The 21,104-nt window shown below is 37.3% G+C and overlaps 1 long non-coding RNA gene across 1 annotated transcript; it reads left to right on the top strand.

Moving 5' to 3' along the window:
* Window positions 1-1,998: 1,998 nt before the first annotated feature.
* LOC131055935 (uncharacterized) lies at window positions 1,999-16,956 on the top strand. Its single transcript, XR_009108562.2, has 2 exons — window positions 1,999-15,405; window positions 15,522-16,956. It is a non-coding gene; the product is annotated as an uncharacterized LOC131055935 (long non-coding RNA).
* Window positions 16,957-21,104: the final 4,148 nt, after the last annotated feature.

Here is a 21,104-nt window from a genome sequence, read left to right on the forward strand (position 1 = left end):
ACAAACACCAATAAATAAGTCCCTGATATGGGGAGCAGCGTATTAGAACCGGACCCACATGAATCTACCATTGACATCGGAGGAAACCAATGAGATCTGATTCCGAAGACGATCTCTGAGAAGACAAGCAACCCCACCAGACCCACGGACCCCTCCAGAGCTCCTAGTCTCACTCCTAAAAGCAGAATGCCAGTGGCAACCAGCGATGCTCGGAAGAGGACAAACAGGGCTCTCATGCCTCTCCATAAGAAGGAGAATGTCAGAAGAACCTAAAGCATCCAAGAGTGAGCCTGGTGACAACCAAAAAGACCGATTCCCATTCTAGCAGTTCACAGCGAGGGATGAATCCCTTGCCTGGCGAGCCACTCGAACATGGGGGGACCGTCATTTGGTGGTAGCAGTAGGGTGGCTGGGATCCCACCCGGGGGGAGGAGAATCCCTGATGATGGCCCTCAGGTTCTGAATAACCACCCACTTACCAATGCGTCTAGCCTCAACAACCAGCCCCCGAGACTGTTTCAGTTCTGCCACTTGTGTCTTAGTGAGATCCTCATCAAGGTAAACCTTTGTAGGCAATGTGAAAAGCTTCCGTTTGGCCCTAAGCGCACACAAACAATCCGCAATGGACTGAAAATGAAGAAAAAGGGTGGAATCGTGACTGATGCACGCCCTATCCAAAATGATACCGCTGATACCAAGGTAGTCGCAAAGGAATGAAGAGCCAGTAACCATTGGATCTGAGGAGAGAGAGAGACCACACACCTTGAGGTTAAGCTCGCGGGAACGCCTTGAGCGTTCCTCAACGAGCTTGGACTAAATGAGTTCTTCAATTCCTACCAAAGGAGGGCCATTATTGCTACAAATCGTAGCCCAGGATTTGAACTGATGCTCTGTTTTAGTCTTGAGAGAATCTTGTAGAGTGATGAGTTTGGTTTGTTTGGATTTTAATTCCAGAATGTCTGTATTTTTCAAAGTACCTGTTCAATGTTGGTGTTCAGCTGGTTATGAAGTTCACTATTCTCAGATGCCAGTGACAAAACTTTGGTGGAGATGTCTTGCAGCGAGGTCTCGAAGTCATGAACAAACTTCCTCAAAGAATGATTCTCGTTCTCGACCTTGGCCACCCGATCGAGCAGATCTTGGACCACACTATTGGGAGATAGTTTCCGCTGGTAAGTATGCAGGGGAGTAATGCACGGGATAGGGGGGATCTACCAGTGACTCCATGGCAAAGTAGTGCAGAGCGAGCAGAAGCAGAGAGTAGAGAAAGGTTGGGCCGTCTAGAACAACCAAAATGAGGATGAGCAAAGAACAAAGGTCGCGCGAGGGAAGCACAAGCAAAAAAGGAGGACGCGTGCAGACCGCAACACAGACACACGAGAGAAGGTCGACATCATAGTCAGAAGAAGCCGAAGGAGGTGAAGTCCTACTGACAAGAAGAGCATTGTTAAGTGAAGACAATGAATTTGATCAAAGGAAGAAGTTGCTCAAAACAAGATGCAAGTGTGAGGAAAAGTGTGTAATGTCATCACTGATAGTGGAAGCATGGACAACCTTGTGTCGAAAGAAATGGTGAGAAAATTGAAGCTAGAGAAGAAGAAACACCTGAATCCATACAGGATAGCATGAGTACAAGATGATAAGAAACTTTTGGGAAGTGAACAAAGTTTGGTAAGATTTAAGATAGGAGGTTATTTTGATGAAATATTATGTGATATTATTAGTATGGATGCATGTCATATGTTGTTAGGAAGACCTTGGCAGTTGATAGGAAAGAAATGCATGACGGTTATACCAATACTTACAAATTGACTAAGGATGGAGTAAGACATAAGTTAAAACCTTTGAAAGATGATTTGGTTCAAGTTTTGTGAAATGCAAGAGTTTGTTTAGTAGATGACTTAGATGGTATGAAACAAGAACATGTTGAGAAGGAAGATTTAGTGAAGTATCTTGAAGCAGTTGACAGAGAATGAGAAGAGCTGATTTCAGGTGGGACGAAGGTTGCAGCAGAAGGTAAAGTAAAATCAGATTTTTATTTGTTCTTTGATGTGAATGAGAGTAAAGAGATAGAATAAATAATTGCAGCAGTTGATAACTTTGATAAAGTCAATTTCTAGATGCATGATGAGGAGGTAAATGAAGGGTTTTATAGTAAACCTTTGTTTGAGAAAAGTACTAATAAAGGCCCCTTGATTAGAGATTTTGATTTCTAGTTAGGGGATGTGGAATTTGAGTCTCTTGATTATTATACTAACACTGTTTTCAGTGAAGGAAACCAGGTTTCAGTAGTAGTATGTCTTCCAAAAGACATTGAAATAGTGAAAATTCATAAAGGAGAAGTGGAAGGAGAAGGAAAAGGTAACACAGCAAATGAGGTAAGGGAAGATATTTGTTTTGTTGAAGGAGAAGGTATGAATTCAGTTGTTTATTCTGATTTTGATAGACTATGTTGGTGGGAAGTCCATTTTGATACTTCGAATGTTATGAAGGGTAGAAGTAATATTGTGAGATTGCAGAAAGTATTGAACATGAGAATTTTGGTGGACAAAGAGGAGAGATGGATCCAAGACAGGCATAGGGGCCATAAATGCTTTCGACTTTAACTCAGAATACATTTTCTTTTCATGCAGGGCATCCACGTGGAGGAGAACTCCAAGTTTGAATTTTCAAATTTGCTTCCTGTAGGCATGAGACTGTGGGTGTTTATGTTTTTTTGTCAGGCTTGAATCCCAAATGCTAGTAGTGATTTTGAATCTTTGGACTGATTTTGGAAACTTTGTTTGGACATCCTACCAGCCCATACACAAAATGGAAGCATCAGTTATTTTGAATTAAATAGATGCAAACTATAATGGGTATGTGTAGTGAATAAATTAGGGGAAAATGAAGCCACATGGGAATGTGGCTTAGAAATAAAGGAGGAAGTGTAATAGAGGGAAAAGTAAGGGCATCGAATGGCAGAATGTGACAAAGCTGCAAACAGGGAGAAGGGGTATGCTGCGTAGCAAGGAAGAGAGGGGACAACTGCATATAAATTGCAAAACCTGTATATAGGGCATAAGAGAGGGGGAAGTGCTTTTGGATTGCAAAGAGAAAGAGTATAGAGAGGATGTGATCAAACTATTGGGGGAGTGAAAAAGAGAACAATATTGGACCTACGTACAGCTAGAAGGGTGTGAAGGCAAGGTGCATGGGAATTCGAGAATATAATGCTGCATGGAAGACATAGGAGTGGAGATATGAAATGTGTGCAACAGTAAATTTGCATAGTTTGTTTCCATTATAAGGTAGATTAGAGAAGGCCATTGACAGTCCAATAAATGTAACTGTTTTGTTGCAGATTAGATGAATAATATTATTCTTGTTTGCAGAGAGTCTCTGCCAGTGCTTTGTTGTTTTGTCTTTGAGTTTGAGTTCATAGGCAGGTGTGTTTTGTATTGCATCAATGTTTGTCCTAGAATGGAGCAGGCCACTCACCTGGGGAGCAAAGAGGAAGAACACCTCAGAGAGGAGGGACCTAGAATCCATAACTCCCAAAAGCCAACACTAAATCACCAACACAAGAGTAGCTGCGTCCTGAGAGAACCTCACACCATTGACCTTCATCATTCACCAACACATAGCAGGGACGTGAGCATCTCCCATGTCAAGAAATGTAAGCAGAATGCCAAAAACCAAAGACCAAACGCCAAGATTTGAAGACAATGCACCAAAAAACAAGCACAAGGATCCCACCAAAGATTGGGGCTTTGAAAATTGCTCCAACCCAAGGCATAGGGAAGAGGAGAAAGGCTCATGAAGGGCTTCCAATGAAGCAAAAAAAGCCAACATGGTCCAAAACCCTTGCACCAAAAGTGGCCAAAAGTAGGAAATAGACAGCAAATACACTGCCAAATCCAATCAATCTATTGTCCTCCATCCTAGCCACAGTAGCAACAATGCCATCGGAGCCTAAAAATTCTCCGTCCTTGTCTCTTCCCATGGCCCCATAGACCAATCTGTAAAAGCTTATGAACAAATTGCCTATGACAGAAATAGAGGTCATTGGACAAGTCATAAAAATGCCTTTCTGCCATGCAGACGAGGCAGGCAACCATGAAAAACCTCCAAGGGATAAGGGCGCCACACAGCTCCCCCCGGACCTGATCTGCAACAGCTGTTGCATCCTCATCATTATCATTGCTCGCTTCCCCCTTTGCAACCCCATTGCTGTTTGAAACTCTACCTCTACTCCCGTTCCCGCTCATCGTTCCATACATGCTTTGATCAACATTACTAGAATAAATTTTTTTCAGATGTTATTATCGACATTTTGAGTATTTGATCATGCTATTTGGTTTGACTAATGCATTGACTGCTTTCCAATCCATGTTGAATCATGTATTTATTGGTCTATTGGTCTATTAGAGGAAACTAGTTTTAGTATTTTTTGATTGTATTTTGAATCTTTGATATATAGCAAGACATGGGAAGTTCATTTGAGGCACCTAAATGGACTCCTTGAAATTTTAGAGCAAAAGCTCTATTTGTGAAAGAATCTAAGCATGATTTTGTGGCCATAGAGCTTTTATGCTTGGGCCATGTCATTAGTATTCAAGATGTGCAAGTGAATTAGGAGAAAATTCAAGCATTTTGGATTGGCCACCCCTACCACACTAACATAGTTGAGAGGATTCTCTAGTTTATCTAGCTACCATAGAAGTTTCGTTAAGGGGTTTGCACAACTATCAACACTCTTCGACTAACATGACAGGGAAAGGAGCTTTTGCATGATCAATAAAATACAAGAAGCTTTTGATAATCTAAGGAAGTAATTAGCTCATGCCCTATACTTGCCATACCAAACTTCTCACAATCTCTTATTGTAAAATCTAATGCTTTAGGAGAGAGAGTTGGAGTTCTAATGCTAAAGAGCCATCTCATTATCATTTGAGAGTAAAAAATTCAAAGGTTCAAAAGGGGCTTTTCTATTTATGATAAGGAGATGCTTGCCATTATGCATGCTTTGTCAATGTTCAAATACTATCTTGTTTATGGTAGATTTGTAGCTAAAACATACCACAACTACTTGAAGTTCATCTTGGTTTAGTGAGACCTGAATGATAGGCAACAAAAATGAGTAAGCTCCAAGCTTACAATTTTGATATAGGTAGAAGAATACAATTGTTGATTCCATTTCTAGAATGCACACTCTTTGGTCTATTTCTAACACTTTTGCTGATTGGAAGGTTTTTATCATGACCAAATATGCTAAGAACACATTTTCTTTTGAAATCTTAGAGGGGAGTGTGGAAGATGATAGGTATACAACAGTAGATATTCTCATTTTGCATAAGGACAGAATAAATTTAATACCTAAATCTAAGATGAATGAGAAGATTTTGAAAGCATAGCATGGTTCACCTTTGGCTGGTCACCTTAAATTCTACAAGACATACAAGTAGATTAGGGAAAGGTTCTCTTGGAAGTGCCTTAAGGATGATGTACTTTGCTACATCAAAGAGTGCACAACCGATTAACAAAACAAGTTAGAACATGTTTTTCTTGTAGGATTATTGCAACCATTACCTATTCAAATCACAAGTTGGAGAGTGTATCTATGGGCTTCATCATAGGCCTTCATAAGTTAATGGCAGGGACTGTATTATGTGATTATGAATAGATTAACCAAGTATGCACACTTCTTTGCCATTCTTGCAGATCTTAGATGACATTGGGTAGCTGATTTATTTTTCATAGAAGTGTTTAGATTACATGGCTTGCCTAAGAACTATGCTAGTGATAGAGATAGCAAATTCCTCAGCCTTTTTTGGCAAGGGTTGTTTTGTTTGACTAATACTAAGCTTACTTCTAATACTAGTTATCATCCATAGACAAATGGTTAAACAAAGATAGTGAATAAGTAGGTTGAAGGATACTTAGAAAATTATGTCACAAACCAGCAGGTGGCATTGGTCAAGTGGTTGCACCTTCGAGAGTATTACTATGATACCACCCATCACATGTGTATCAGCACTCCATTTATGGCATTATATGGATATGACACATTGCCTAAGTTACTGGGTTCGCCCTTGGACCCCCTTGGTACCGGTCCTGGATCGAATGGGTTCCTAGTTTGGACTGGGTTCGACTAGGGTTCAAAAAACCTAGAGGTGGTTCGTCCCTGGTCGAACCCAAGCGAACTCGGGTCGAACCCAGTCGAACCTAGGTCGAACCTAGTTGAACCCGAGTTGAACCTAGGCAGCTGGGTGGCCCAAAAAAGCAAATTATATGCAAAATTTAATTTTTTTTTGAATTCCGCCTGCTAAAAAGTGAAACTTATACCCTAAAAGTGACTTCTAAAAAACATTATGTTCACTCATTTCACCTCTAAAAGTGGCATTGGCTCATCTAATGTCAATGTCAATGAGGAGGAGGAGGATGAATTAGATGATCCATTTGATGATTAAACTTTATATTGTTGAAAGTTGAAACAATGATACTTGAATATTTTGTCATTTTGATATTAAACTTGATGTATATGATGCTATTATGGTATCATCACGATGCTATGATTACAAGCTTATGTTTGTTTTGTTGTTTATATGATGCTATGTGACATGCAAATTTTAATTCATGCTTATAGGCTTGACAAATATCAAAAAATCTATATATATATATATATTAAATTTACATGTTTTTGTACTAACGAACCCAAATGAACCCAAACCCCTTTTCAAAATTTTGCCGTACCAGTGTATCGGGTTCTTCAAACCCGAACTGATGCCCGAACCCGAACCGGTAACTTAGTTAATTTGGTGTTTATTAACGAGGTACCAGCATCTAGTGATTTGGTGGGACATAGTTGAGACATTTTGAGGTCACTTAAAAATCATTTGCAGCAGGCCCCAAATTAAACAAAAAATATGTGCGAACCAATACTATATTGAGAGATCATTTAAGATATCTGCATCTACAAGCTTATAAATAGATTTCCATTAAGCGAGGGGGGGATTAAAAGCTCAAGTTTTGAGGACATTAGATGAAGTGGCCTATGAATTGGAGTTGCTAGCAGGTAATTGGATTCACAATGTTTTCCACATATTTTGCCTCGAGGGCATTGAGCCAACATATTTGACCATTAGTTGATCTACAACCCTTGGATGATGAGTAGAAACTTATATTGGTATTGGATTCCATCATTGATATATTGGAGAAGAGTTAGAAGGATAAGGCCATCACATAGTACTTGGTCTGTTGGAAGGGCCTCCCTATAGAGGATGCTACTTGGGAGAGGCCAAAGATATTTGAATGCCTAATGGGCCCTTTCCATTTATCCATCTTATAGTGTACCGTAAGCCCATTTTATTATTTTCTCAATGGTTCGGAGGAAAAAATATCTTTAAAGGAGGGGGGGGGGTTACATTTGGGAAAACTAGCAGTAACAAATATTGTTAGTTTTTGGTAGTGCATAATGGGAGATAAATTTTTTTTCAAAGAGGGCAGTTATGTTGTCAGAGTGGGGCATTGAGTTATGGTTGTATTTTGATTTGAACAGCATTTGCTATTGTAGGAATGTAGTTAGTTTATGGAAGTTCTAGGATTTTGGCCCTCCTTTTTGCCATAAAATGTGGCATTAGACTATTAGAAGTCTCTTCCATTTTGCTTTGATATTTCTGTGCTAGTGTTTTGTAACCACTTTCAAAATGAAATTTCTTAAATCTTGAAACTGGAGGACAAATATTCATTCTTTAGCTTCCTTCAGCAGACTCATCAGGGGCCTGCAACTGTGCTGAAGATGTACTCTTTCTTGATTTTTGGCTTGTGCTTAGTGGTCTGTCACTGCTGTACACAGTGTACAAGTTAATCAGTTTTAGCAAATTGTTTGCAGGTCATTGCATGTTTTGCAGGTTTGGCATAGTAGCATGATGTTATCTATGTAATCCAATTTTATTTTGTCAGTAAAATACGATATTTCAATATGGTGTGTTGTTTATAAATTCAAGTTTAGTTAGTTATATTGTAGAGGTTATTACAATAACCAAGATCTTTCTTCTAATTTCTGGTGTAATTTTTCTGGTTGAAACGTTTACAAATGTGCACACATGTGGAAAGCCAAAGATTTGTTTGCTAAAATTATTGTTAGTGGCAAAGTGGATTTATATTGTAATTTTGCAATTTTGTGATATTTACAAAGGCAGTCAAAAAGTCTGACATTGAAGTGTAAGCTTGCAGAGATGAGAAGTTACGATGCAATTTGGCAGTTTTTATAAAGCTACATGTGATATGGAAAATTCCAAATGATACAAAGGAAACGAGATCTCATTGAAGGTCCTATACCCTATTTGAATTCACAGTTATTGCATTCTACTAGGTGTTACACCATTGATCATTTTTTATATTTGCCAAGAATGTTGTGTTAGGAAATACTGGAAATGTACGTGAGCATGACAAGGAGAGGAAAGTCACGGAGTTAGTTGATGTTTTTGTGAAAACTTAAGGAGAGGTAGACTTATGGACTTCTCTATAGCTTTGTGAGCTGCACAACAATCTTGAAATCCAAGTTCCTTATCATCATGTGGACTTTTGGACTTTTGTTACAGTTTTGTAATTTTTACAAATGTGCATTGTAACCTCAAAATCTTGTTTAGTGTTGAAGTGGTGGGGTACAGGGGATTTGCTGCAGTTTTGTAATGTTCACAAATGTGCACAAAAGTTATGGAAACCTGCAATTTATATAAATGATGGAGATTCAAGTTACATGTGTAATCCAAAATCCTGCAATTGAGTTATAAGCTGCATATACAATTGAAAATACCACTCGTGAAGAGTTAATGTGCTGACACAACTCAAAAGCCTGGAAATGAATGAACTTGCAAACAAATTCAAAACCCCACCATTTGTTTGAAAGAAAGTCTAAGAGAGATATGCTCCAACTGAATGGTCTGAATACAGGATAAGCAGGCCCCCCTGGAGAATCCTCTACATTTCTTGACAATTGCAGACCTTCTTTGTTGAGAAAATACTGTCACATGAAAGCTCACACAGCAACAAATGTTGCAATCGAAGAATCTGCATTAAGACAGGTATCAAGCAATCTATTGGATAATGCATTGTTATGAACTTATGGGTGCCTGCTGGAAGCTGGGTTAAAGTTGAAGCTATTGAAGTCCCACGAAATGGTGTTCTTATTGTGATTGATGACAGTGGACCTGATATGAGTTTAATGACTCAAACTGAATCCATAGTGCTGTTTGGATCTAACCTCTCTTCTTGAAAGTATAATTGTAGATAGTATTGCATGGAACTCTGTGGCTGGAATTGCTATCGCTCAAACAAGAACAGCAAATGCACAAAGTAGATTTGTTGAAGGTTTTAGAAACTGTAACGAAAATGCAATTGGTGGGTGTAAAATCAAACCCCACAACCTTTTGCTAGCATCTTACCTGCCTGTGCTCATGCTCATTAGGAGTTTTTGAACAACATATAGACATTGATTGAAGCATAATAAAAAATGGATGTAAGTTCAGACATTATAGCTGCAACCAGTGTGTTAGAACTTAGAATATGTAAAATGTGGAAATTTAGACAAAACATGTAAATTGTTTCATATGGCTGCAAAATGTGGAAGCACGGCCATGATAGTGAGCAAACTGTTTGACAAAATGCCTTTAAAAATGTATAGCATATTGTGTGTAACATAAACATCAATTGAAGCTTGAAAAATGGGAACAACATCATATGTTACAGTTGCAAGTGTCCTTGTAGATATACATGTGAAATACAGAAGTAGAGATAAGACACACGAATTGTTCGAGAGGTGTGTAAAATGTGGAGTTACGTACAAGGGATGTAAACTTTTTACTGAAATGTAGGATGCTAGATGAGAGCACGGACAAGGCATGTCAATGGGTTAACATGTGTACAAAATATGAAAACACACACGACACCTGAAATATTTGACATAACTTCTTCAGAGATTTTGGGTTTTGTTGAATGCACTGGTTGTAAGATACTCACAAAATTTGTATGTTGACTTGTCTTTAAACTGACCAATGGACATTTGCCAGCATAGTCCTAGCTAATTCCCAAATGGAAGCTTTAGTGCATAGTATTCAAAATGTTAAAGCATAGACGAGACAAATCAACTATTTGACAGAATGCCTTCTCATATACATGTGCAAAATGAATCTGTTAATGAATGCTTGGAGTTAGGTACAAGGGATGTAAACTTTTTACTGAAATGTAGGATGCTAGATGAGAGTATGGACAAGGCATGTCAATGGGTTAACATGTGTACAAAATATGAGAACACACACGACCTACTATTTGACATAGCTCCTTGAGAGATTTTGTGTTTTGTTGAATGCACTGATTGTAAGATACACACAAAATGGGTATGTTGACTTGTCTCTAAACTGACCAATGCACATTTGCCAGCATACTCCTAGCTAATGCCAAATGGAAGCTTTAGTGCAGAGTATTCAAAATGTGAAAGCATAGATGAGACAAATCAACTGTTTGACAGAATGCCTTCTCATTATACATGTGCAAAATGAATCTGTTAGTGAATGCTTGGAGTGCAGGGAAGTTTTGATTTCAAAATTTGGGGCACGCACTCTAATTCTCCAGCTAGAGTACAATATAGAGCTTTTGAGCTGATTGAAACCATGAAGGAAGATCAGGCGTTCAAATTTTGAGAATGCATACTTGGTTCGTTGTGTTCCTGCATATAAATGGTTTCAATTTTCAACATCTAATGTGTAATATAATGCCATACTACAAAAAATTGTTTCAGGTGAAAATTGATGGGGTCATGATGAATCAAACATAGTGGTCCTTGTTTAGAAGTTTGGAAGTAAAGAGCAGGCTAAGGAATATGTCAGACCAGGTCCTTTTGGTTGCTTTTGAGATTATTTATCTGAAACATTTTGGTCCGTACTACAACATGTGCTATTTTGAATAGTAAGATCTGGTCTGTCCTAAAGACTGAGAATTATATACTTGTCACGTACAGAGAAAACAGAAATGAGCTTCAAGTTTGTCATAATCAAATCTGAATTAACACCACAAAATCTTGCATGATCATGTCAGTGTTAAAGATGCTGAAATATGATTATTGCAAGCAGCCAAAATATATCTGTTCAAATTTACTCATACATTGCAACAGTATGTATGGGCGAAAAACATATAATGAAACAGAGATCGTTCCAACTGAGCCCACAAAGGATACCTTAAAACTTCTCGTCTCCTAAACCAGACAAAATAAATGCTTTTGTTTGTAGCTCCCAGATTTTTGGGTAATTTTGAGTTTTTTCATCAGAAAGAATGATGCCGAGTAAGATACTATTCAGTTAGCCCTAGATAAGCTGGTTACAATTGCCAACTGCAAATGAGTTCTTATGATGAGAGATGAAGTGATCATGATGGAGAAGAATGGGATGACAGAGCATAGCCTAGTGTTTGCACATGATCCATTTGACAAACTGCTTCTAAGAAATGTAATCTTGTGAACTGCTATGGTTGCAAAACAGAATGGTTATATGAAAGCTTGAGATGGAGGTGCTGAAAAGAAGACATATGATGATTTAGATTGATCAGCTGCAAAGAAGCCATCTTGTTTGTAAAGTAGAGCAGAGGACATGATGACTTTAATAAAGTATTTTAACAGTACTTTTATCATGCCTTCAAGTCCTTTTATAAAAGATGGATCAAAAAGTCATTTTATTAACGTTTTGATATATATTAATTTTAAGTGACTTTTTATAATATTTTAATTGTTTACAAATACTTTTGCTCATACAAGCATCAACATGAGATCAATGCAAGCTCTTGCGAGCACAACCATGAGACTAATATTAGCTCCTTTTGAGCAACAACACTAGAAACCATGCATGGAATACCAAGAGTCACATAAATCCACTTATTTAGATAACACCTCCATATTAGAAGCCAACTATGGAAGACCAGGAGTCAAACTTAGAATTCCATATTAGATGCCCATTGGGAGTTGAACTTGGTTCTCCACAATGAGAACTCAATGCTTTAACCAATTAAGGTCAATCCCTCGAACTTAAGTGACTTTTGAAAAGTGTATATATTGTAATGTGTAAAGTTACTTTATTTAAAAAGAACTTTATTAGTTTGAATTATATTTTCCTGAAATCCCTAGCAAACAAAATGTTAACTGTTCTGTCTTTATAAAGGGCTGTCATGTAATCATTATGAGACATTTTCCAAATTTTCAAGACTTTGTACATGAAACAAACAGGGAAGACTTTTTGCATTCTTTCCGAAGAAATCAGAAGACATTGCAAATGTTTGTTTCTCTCATTCTTCATGAAAATTTGTGCTGCTTTTGAGTTCAATGTGAAATTCGTTTCTTAGACTTTTCTTTCTTTTTTGTTTTTGTTTTGTGCAACGTGCAAACTAGTTAATCTTCATTCATTTGTTAATGCTGTATGTGGTAATTGAACTCTGAATTTTTATTTAATTCCACGTGTATCTTTAGTTTTCCATTCTTTCTTGAGTAACCCTTATGGTTCCCTGCATTTAATCCATCTAGGGTTGCTCCTTTCTCCCTTTCCTTTCATTTTCTATTTTGTGCCCTCTTTGTACTTCCTGGTTAGAAGTACTAAAAACAACAAAAACTTCAATCATATGAGGGAGCTGACCTCTCAAATGCATAGGAAGATCACCTATCACATGGTTGTTTCTTCATTTGTTGCACTATCCATTGCTGGAGTCAAGGGGATAATCACAAATACCACAGCAAACAGTTTACTTGCTAACAAGTTGCCAATGCTCTCCAAGGAAGAAGGAAAAGCCAAATGTGTAAGGGCAGATTAGGCATTCTTACCCAAATCGGAACAATCTTAAAATTTTTGGTTTAAGGATTAAAACCTTGGTACTAGAGTTTTACAAAAAGAGAAGCATTCCCTCAAGCTGGATCCTTTGCCAAAATGTAGTTTCTACCTGCTACAGATTCACAAACTATAATGAAGATGCCTTGGACATATGGATAAATAACAATAGGTTCCACAAGAAAGGGTTTCCAAGAATTAGTTATCCATTGATGTAATTCGGGCAGATTGGACCAAAGATTGTTGGACTTGCCTATCAAAGTCAATTTTGAGTAATGCTCAGCTTCCTCTATGATTGCATCGTCTAGTAGTAGGAGTGGAATCTTCTATGCTAATTTTAACATCTACACCAAGCTCCCTTTCTTGCCACGTAGAGCTTTCTCTGAAGAAAAAAGCGTCCCACCCTCAGAAGGGCCAACTGTTATAGGATGACGACCTTTAGCTTTCTCCCCATCACCAATTTCTGAAAATGTTTGCACAGAGCCTCCATTTTGGAACAAGGGCCTACATCTAGCCAAAGACCCATCCACATTCTTTTTCTGCGGGTCATCTGAATTTTGCTGCCCACCCATGATAAGAGAATAACATAAACCTTCAGAAAGGAGCTGCTTTTTGTAAGGGTTAAGCAGAGCAACTTTCCTGTCAGCTCCATCATGCACAATAGTTGAGAATTTGGAAGTTCCACTTTAAGAGCTTAATGCATGCACAGTGGCATCTGTCTTGCTCCCTTATTGCTGCAGTTGTAGTCTGCTGGTATATTGATTTCAGAATACCATTATGTGCTGTTAGCTGTCAATTGTCAACATACATTTCTATTTTCCTTGCAGGTTTCACAGGGAAATTTCTCTTTTAGGGTTTTAACCAAAGAAACTGCATGAATTTTGGCTTCAGGATACCAAACTCTTTCATGTTTGGTTTTGTAGTTTAACCTCCATTCTGTCAACTTGCCCCCAAGCCGGTGTTCATGTTTATAGCTTAATCATCATATTGTAACCTTGTTCGTAGAATACTTGTCACTACCTAGCATAACATGTAATGTTCAACTACATTAATTCTTTACCAGGTTCAAGATGAGTTTTGACCTGAGCTGTAAAAGTGAGATGAAAATTGCACATGCAAGGAAGGTTGCACTCTTGAGTACAACCTGTCAAATGAACTGGCCATCTTTCCCGCACCCATGAAGTTGATTGAAGTTTTCGAATGAACACCTCTTTGAAAGGAAATGGATAAGATTGTTCTCATTTGAGATCCTATAAGGTGGAATTTTCTCTTGCATTGGGGATCCACTGTCGACGGAATAAGAAGTATGCTTTCTACTTTGATTGCAATGTGAAACATAGCAGAAAGGATTCTTTGGTCCTGCCTGATAGGAAGACAAATTACATTTTGCATTGTTAGAGATTGGGTCTTTATGTCTTGCCATCAAACTTCTGTGCTCACTTGACTCATCATACAAATTTCGATAAGGATATACTTTTCCCAATGACAGTAGCCTGAGCCCACTTTTCCATGCCCTCAAGCAATCACTTTAATTAAATGACTGTGAAATATATTTTTGTTAAGACAAGGTCAATAATACCAATATACAAAATAATTACCCTGAATTACGATCAAATTGTTCATGCACATGCAGCAGGAGAGCATGAAATCAAATGAATGCAGCCTTGTGGACTGGGTGCAATTGTTTTTTTTGCAGCTTAAAATAAATTCTTGTCCTCATCTAAGAATTGACTCAATTGCGTTTGTTCAAATGTTCCTCTCAGCATTGCTCTGTTACGGAGTCTGCCAAATGTGGAAGCTCCAGAAAAGGTTTAGTTCCAACAATGGTATGGTTGTAGGCTTATGCAGCATCATTATGGCAGGTAAACTCTTTTGGAACACATGCTTGAGGAAGGTACAAAACCAATTCAAATCACCTCCTTTGCTGTTCGTGTTGCATATAGTCTTGCAGGGCTTGTAGATGAAAGTATGCATTGTATTGATTCCGAGAGACTGCATGAACTTGCATTTCCAAATTAATTTTCATTTTATTTTTTCGTCTTAATAGCTTATTCTTTTCTTGTCTTTACTTGAAATACAGGGAGGAATTGCTTTGGTCGTATAATGAGCATTATGTATCCAATGTGGAGTAGCAAATTTCTTACAATTTCTGCCACTATTTTGTTTACATCTCTGTTACCGGGTCCCACGAGAACCTTAGCCATACCTTGACTGGTCTGAACTGGGTTTTGATCCTGGTCCAGGTCTAGCTTGAGTTTGCCAAGGATCCTACCTCAGACCTTTGCATTTGGTCTGAATAGGACATTATGGAATCCTGCGTGAATGCCCTTGGTTCAAAACAAAACCATCTTTAGTAAGGGGGAAAAGCCAAATGAAAAAAAAAATTAAACAGCTTCTTTTCGTAGTCAAGGTAAAGGATGAGGGACACAATGCTGGTATATAGGTTCTCCTGTGTAGCGCAGATTTTGGGAATGTCACTGATGCTGCTTCCACCAGACCAACCAATAACGTTGATGCTCTCGATGAAGAGCAAAATAATGGATTGTATTGAATTTCCATGGTAGGTGCACTAACATTAACCATTTTGATATTTCTATACATTTGACAATGGAGTCACTTACATTGAATTGTCAATTATTAGTTGTGTTCTGCACTTAATTTTTGTATTTTATGCAGATCATATCGGTTAAGCCGACTTGCAAGCTTCGTCCGATGGATTGTTCTCACCACAGATGATTGTCTTGAAGCTTGTCAACCATAACTGAAGCATTAGTCGCAGATGCGTCATTTGTATGATTTTTGGCTTTTGTAGGAGATGCAATCAAAGCTGAAAGAGAGGAAACTTGGACACATTCCGTTGTTGATGTAGTAGCCCTACCTTTAACCTAATCACTTGAAGTTGGAGTCGCACCCAAATCTAACGACACTCTAAAACCTGGCTTGCGTTTGAAGTGGCTTCAATCTCATGCATTGAAAAACTAGCGAGATGCCCCTTTCCACCAGGTAGAGAGTGAAGAATCCTTCTTCCCAAAATCCATAGACGAATCTTTTTTCTTTTGTGGACAATGAGAATCTCAATGGCTGTGCTCAAAACAAAAATGATAATGATTTTGTATCCATACCTTGTCTTCTTTTCCAATATTCGATTTCTTTAGGCAACCCTTTATCTAAGTCTATCTCTACACATATCTGGCTGAAAGTGTTAATGAGTGCAATCTGAAGTTTTCGTGGTCACCTCCAAAGAGTAGCCTAATGAATTCCCAATAGCCTTAGAGCACAAATTACACCTATACGGAAGAGGTAAATAAGGTAGGCGCACCCAAACAAGTATTAGAGGAGAAGGAATCCATTCGAGGATTCAAGGCTTAAATTTTAGTCCTCCCAAAACGACGGCCTCAATTTGGAATAGGTAGCTATTCTATCTTCAGTAGACACGAACTCAACAATAAAGGATTCCTATGCATACAAGACATCATTTTTCTCTACTAGTAGAGGCATCCATAATTTGAGATCTACTTATGTAAATTTTTTGGTAGGGTATCCCACTTAAGGTATTTCGACTTCATTTTTTTACACCCTTTTTAGGCAACTTATTTGTTTTGATCAAGAGATAATTTGGGGACATGATCTACTTTCTTTATAGAATCCCCATGTCTTCTAAATTTGACCTTTACATCCAACCCAGACATGTTCAAGGTAATAGGGGCAAGAATAGAGAAATCACGGCGGTTCACAATAGAGAAATCATTTTGAATTTTTTTTATTTTTTTATTTTTTTATTTGGAGTAACTCGTAGTTTTAGAAGAAATCATGGCCTTATTTTTAGAATAATCTATTGTACAAGGAGTAACCTCATTTGGTTGTCATATCTTTAAGTTATAGCTCTACATTGCCACAAGTCAAATATTTGCTATCAAAGCATGGCTTAGTTGTTGATCATTCATACATGATATATAGTTTGAAAGGGCACGAATGCAAAATGTGATATCTTTATTTAAATTTGGTGGTTGTCAAATTTATAATGCAACCAATAGAAATTGCATTATGTCTCAACCTAGCAAACCTTAAATTTGCTTCATAATAGAGGGCAAACTTTCCATGTTTATCTTTACTTGAGGGTTATTTGATTAAGTAATTTATGGGGGTTTCATTATGTTTTGTAGTATTCTATTATGTTCTTATGTAGTCACTTCAAATTAGTAGAATTACATGTGTTGATGATAAGAGATCAAGAATCATTGCATATAACAAGATCTATTATTCTATCTTGTTGGAAACGTTTGAGCCAAGTGATTTTGTGTAGAAGGTTACATGGTTAAACAACAATAAGATATATAAACTAATTGTCTTTCTACTTTCAATGAAGGATATTGTACATCACATAAAGCACATCGAGTGTTGTTTCATCACTTGGATCATAACTTGGTAGTTAGGAGATTCATTTGAACCTTTGTCTATTTGAGATGTCTTCTTCATTGATCCAACATCCAAGTATCTAAGTAAGGCAACTAAAAGATTTCTCCCCCTCTTGATTTTTCTTCTACATATCTTCATGTACTTACACAAATGATGTGAGTAGATTATGGGATATATAATGTAGTCATTTGATCTATCGAGTTATAGAGACGTGCATTGACATTAGAGAGATTAGATTTCCACAATCCATTAAGATTATTGCTTAGTTTCTGGGTTCCACTGTGTAGACTTTTGTTTGCATCAAACAAGTCTACATAGTGGAACCCTGAAACTAAGCAACGATGTATTGACATTCCTTTCTTGCTACTTTGTAATGTCAATAGAATTCACTCAAGACATAATAGTTTTACCAAGGATTGCAATCTATATAAATATATTCAAGTCAATAAATCATAACGCAATACCCAAGTTGTCCAAATCGTGAATTCCCCATAAATCCTTTGCAAATTTGTTGAGCTAATAGACCTTGGTCCTAACTCAACAATGACAAAACCAAGGACCCTGTCCTTAGGTTATCAAAGGCAGGAAAAGGCCTCATCCTTCCAAAACTTAGCTCATCTTGTGAACTCGAACCCTGTCTCATGACAATACCAAGAGCCTTGTCCCTAGCTTGCCAAAGGGTAGGAAAAGACCCTATCTTTCCAAACCTTAGCCCACCTTGTGGGTTGGACCCCATCATGTTCGCAAGTACTAACTAGAACTCAAAATTGATGACTTGGTATATTTGCTAGACTATTGCCAAACAGATTTCTTGATGGATCGATAATGAATCCCTTGACTAATATTTGAATTTTCTTAGGAATAATTCTTGAATGAATTTTTGAAATTATATTAATTGCTAAGTGCATTTATGGAATTTCTTGAATTGATTAGTTGAATTATATATTGATACTTGATTGATTGTTAATTGATTTATGTTCTATTGTTTTGAATTTATCTTATGAGTTGCTGCTCTAAACTGAGGATATGAATTACTTCTCCCTTGCCACCTTTTCTCAATGAAATATCTCCCTTTTATATCTTTCATTTGGAGGGAGACACGTCTGTTCATAAGACCTATTGCTTACAAGAGTTGCACCCCTTTAGTTGAGTGTTGTCATTTAATTTAATCTTAGTCAACCCTCTTTACATTTAACTTAATCTTAGTCAACCCTTTTTACATCTAGTTTAATCCCAATAGGCCCTCTTTAAGTTAATTGATACCATTTTATTTTTCAATCTAGTTGGCCCTCTCTTCATTCATTTGCTACCACAAGTTTATGGGGGCATGATACTCCGCCTTTTTTAAGATTGCTTGTTCTGAGCAATATGAGTTTTAATTCATTAAATTGAATTATTTGACCCAAATGGAGTGTCCCAAATTAACTTTGGAGATTTGTGATTTCGAGATACCTTCGAGTCAAAGCAAAAGTGCAAGCCTTTTTTTTTGTATTAAGATGAGGATTAGAAGCATGAAACACATCCATGACCTTAAATATGATGCTTCATTTCTAATTAGTTTATCCTTTTAGTCTAGTTTCAAAAATTCTTATTTCCTTCAATTAGGTAATTTAGGATCAATGGGTGACTATCATAAAGGTCTTTGCTTGTTCTAGTAATCTTGTTTGTTATATTCTCCTTCCTTTAGAGAGATGTAACTTTTGGAGATCCACTTGATAGACCTTGTAGAATTACTATCTTTCCATTATGTTGGAAACATAGTTCCATCTTTTGAAAATCTTGATAGTATCTACCTAATGATTGTAACCATTGAACGCCTAAAACCACATATGGATCACCCATGTTTACCACATGAATATAACCATTGAATGCCTAAAAGCACATTTGGATCACTTATTTGATGTCTCCCTAAGGTAATACTTAGTTGTTGAGTTTGTTGTGTGCAAGGGGAAGTGAATCCATATGCCATGGCTATCTTAAAACCTTAAAAAAAAAATAGCTTTTAACTTCATCCTCATTACCAGACCTTCATCAATGAAATTATGTGTAAAACCACTATCCACTAAAATAGTCACTTTTGTCCCTGTAAAACACTATAAATTCTAAAGGGGTGATACTTGGGTGCCCTTGAAAGTATGGGCAATGTACCACTTGCAAACTCTTCATCATCTTGTTTTCTCTTCTTCCTTTTTGATCCAAATTCTCTCTCCTTAGATTCATCATCTGTTATTGTGTTTGCATGGTGGATTTGTCCCTTCTTGGAGCATTGATGACCCAAACTCCATGGTTCTCTACAATGGAAACATATATTCTTCTTTCAAAGTTCTCTCAAAGATTCTCACTCCTTGTTGGATTGAGGAGGTAATGCTTTTGGTCGCAAATTATCCTCATCAAAGGGTTGTTAAAGTGATCCCAATGGCACATTCTTGGAATAGGTCCCGTCCTTAGTTGTTGTAATTTCTAACTTTAATGCCTTTTGAATTGCATCTTGTTGGGACGTAGGGTCAAGAGTGTCCACCAAGCCACGAATCGATACCATTAATCCCTCAATAAATAGGTATGTGAGCCTTCCCTCGATAACACTAAACACAATGATTGAAATTCTTTTAAATTCTTTGAAATTCTATCATATAATCCTCCATTGAACCTTGTTACTTTAATTGTGTCAACTCTTTCAAGTGTCTTTTGAGATGCTTTTGATCAAATCGATCTATAAGAATTTGTGTAAATTCATCATATGTTGCCACGTTTTGATGCCCTTGTGTGGCAATTCCATGGTGCCACTAATCATCTATGACCCCCTCTAGGTGTAGAATGGTAAATTTAATAGCATCTTCCATCATGGGGCTAAGAGAAGAATGTGTCTAGTTTTTGGATCCATGCTTGCATAGTGACATTCCCTGATCCATCAAATTGGGAAGAGTCATCTTACTTTGTCATAAATCTTTGTTGGGTTGTCTTCTTTCTCTTCTTGAGTTATTTCTTATTCTTGTATCACAATAATCTTTAAATGGAATATGTCTTCTAAGGTCAAGGTCAATTCTTGAATATGCTTCTACACATTCATCAAGGCCATTTTCTACCATGTTGGGTTCTCCTCTTCTCTTGGCTGCTTTCTCTAGGTAAGAATGTAGGCCTTGTTAACCTAGGTGCTTAATGGAGTTCTGCTATTATTTTTAAGATGGTGGGAAATGACATCTCTTCCATTGGTTTTGGTTAGGCTTGACTACCGATTGTATTGTTCATTTTTTGAAGTATTTGAAGAAGCAATTGTGTTGTCTTCTTTTGTTGCTTCATAAAATCCCTCAATTCATTTCCTAGATTTAACCTCATGATCACCCATTTTACTACCTTTAATGGGGTCGCTTCTTGCCTCTAGTTTCCATTTTTTTCTTTCCAAGGCATGTTGTACTCTTTGGCTTAATTGAATATACTTCCCTTTGATCTACTAGTCGACAAGATCAAGCCTTTAATACAAATTGTAATGTCCCCTTTTGCGATGTTCTTTAAATTAATAGAATTTACTCAAGATATAATAGTTTTATCAAGGATTGCAATCTATATAAATTTATTCAAGTCAATAAATCATAGCACAATACCCAAGTTGATCAAATCATGAATTCCCTTCGATTAACTTGCAAATCTACTCAGTTAAAATTCCTCATCCCTAACTCAATAGTGACAAAACCAAGGACTCTGTCTCTAGTTTGTCAAAGGTGGAAAATATATCGTTTATGCAAACCCTAGTTCACTCTAGTTCACCCTATGAGCACATACCTAGTCTAGTGAAAATACCAAGGACCTCGTCCCTAGCTTGCTAAAGGGTAGGAAAAGACCCCGTCC

The sequence above is a fragment of the Cryptomeria japonica genome, chromosome 5 (assembly GCF_030272615.1).
Source record: "Cryptomeria japonica chromosome 5, Sugi_1.0, whole genome shotgun sequence".
NCBI lineage: Eukaryota > Viridiplantae > Streptophyta > Pinopsida > Cupressales > Cupressaceae > Cryptomeria > Cryptomeria japonica.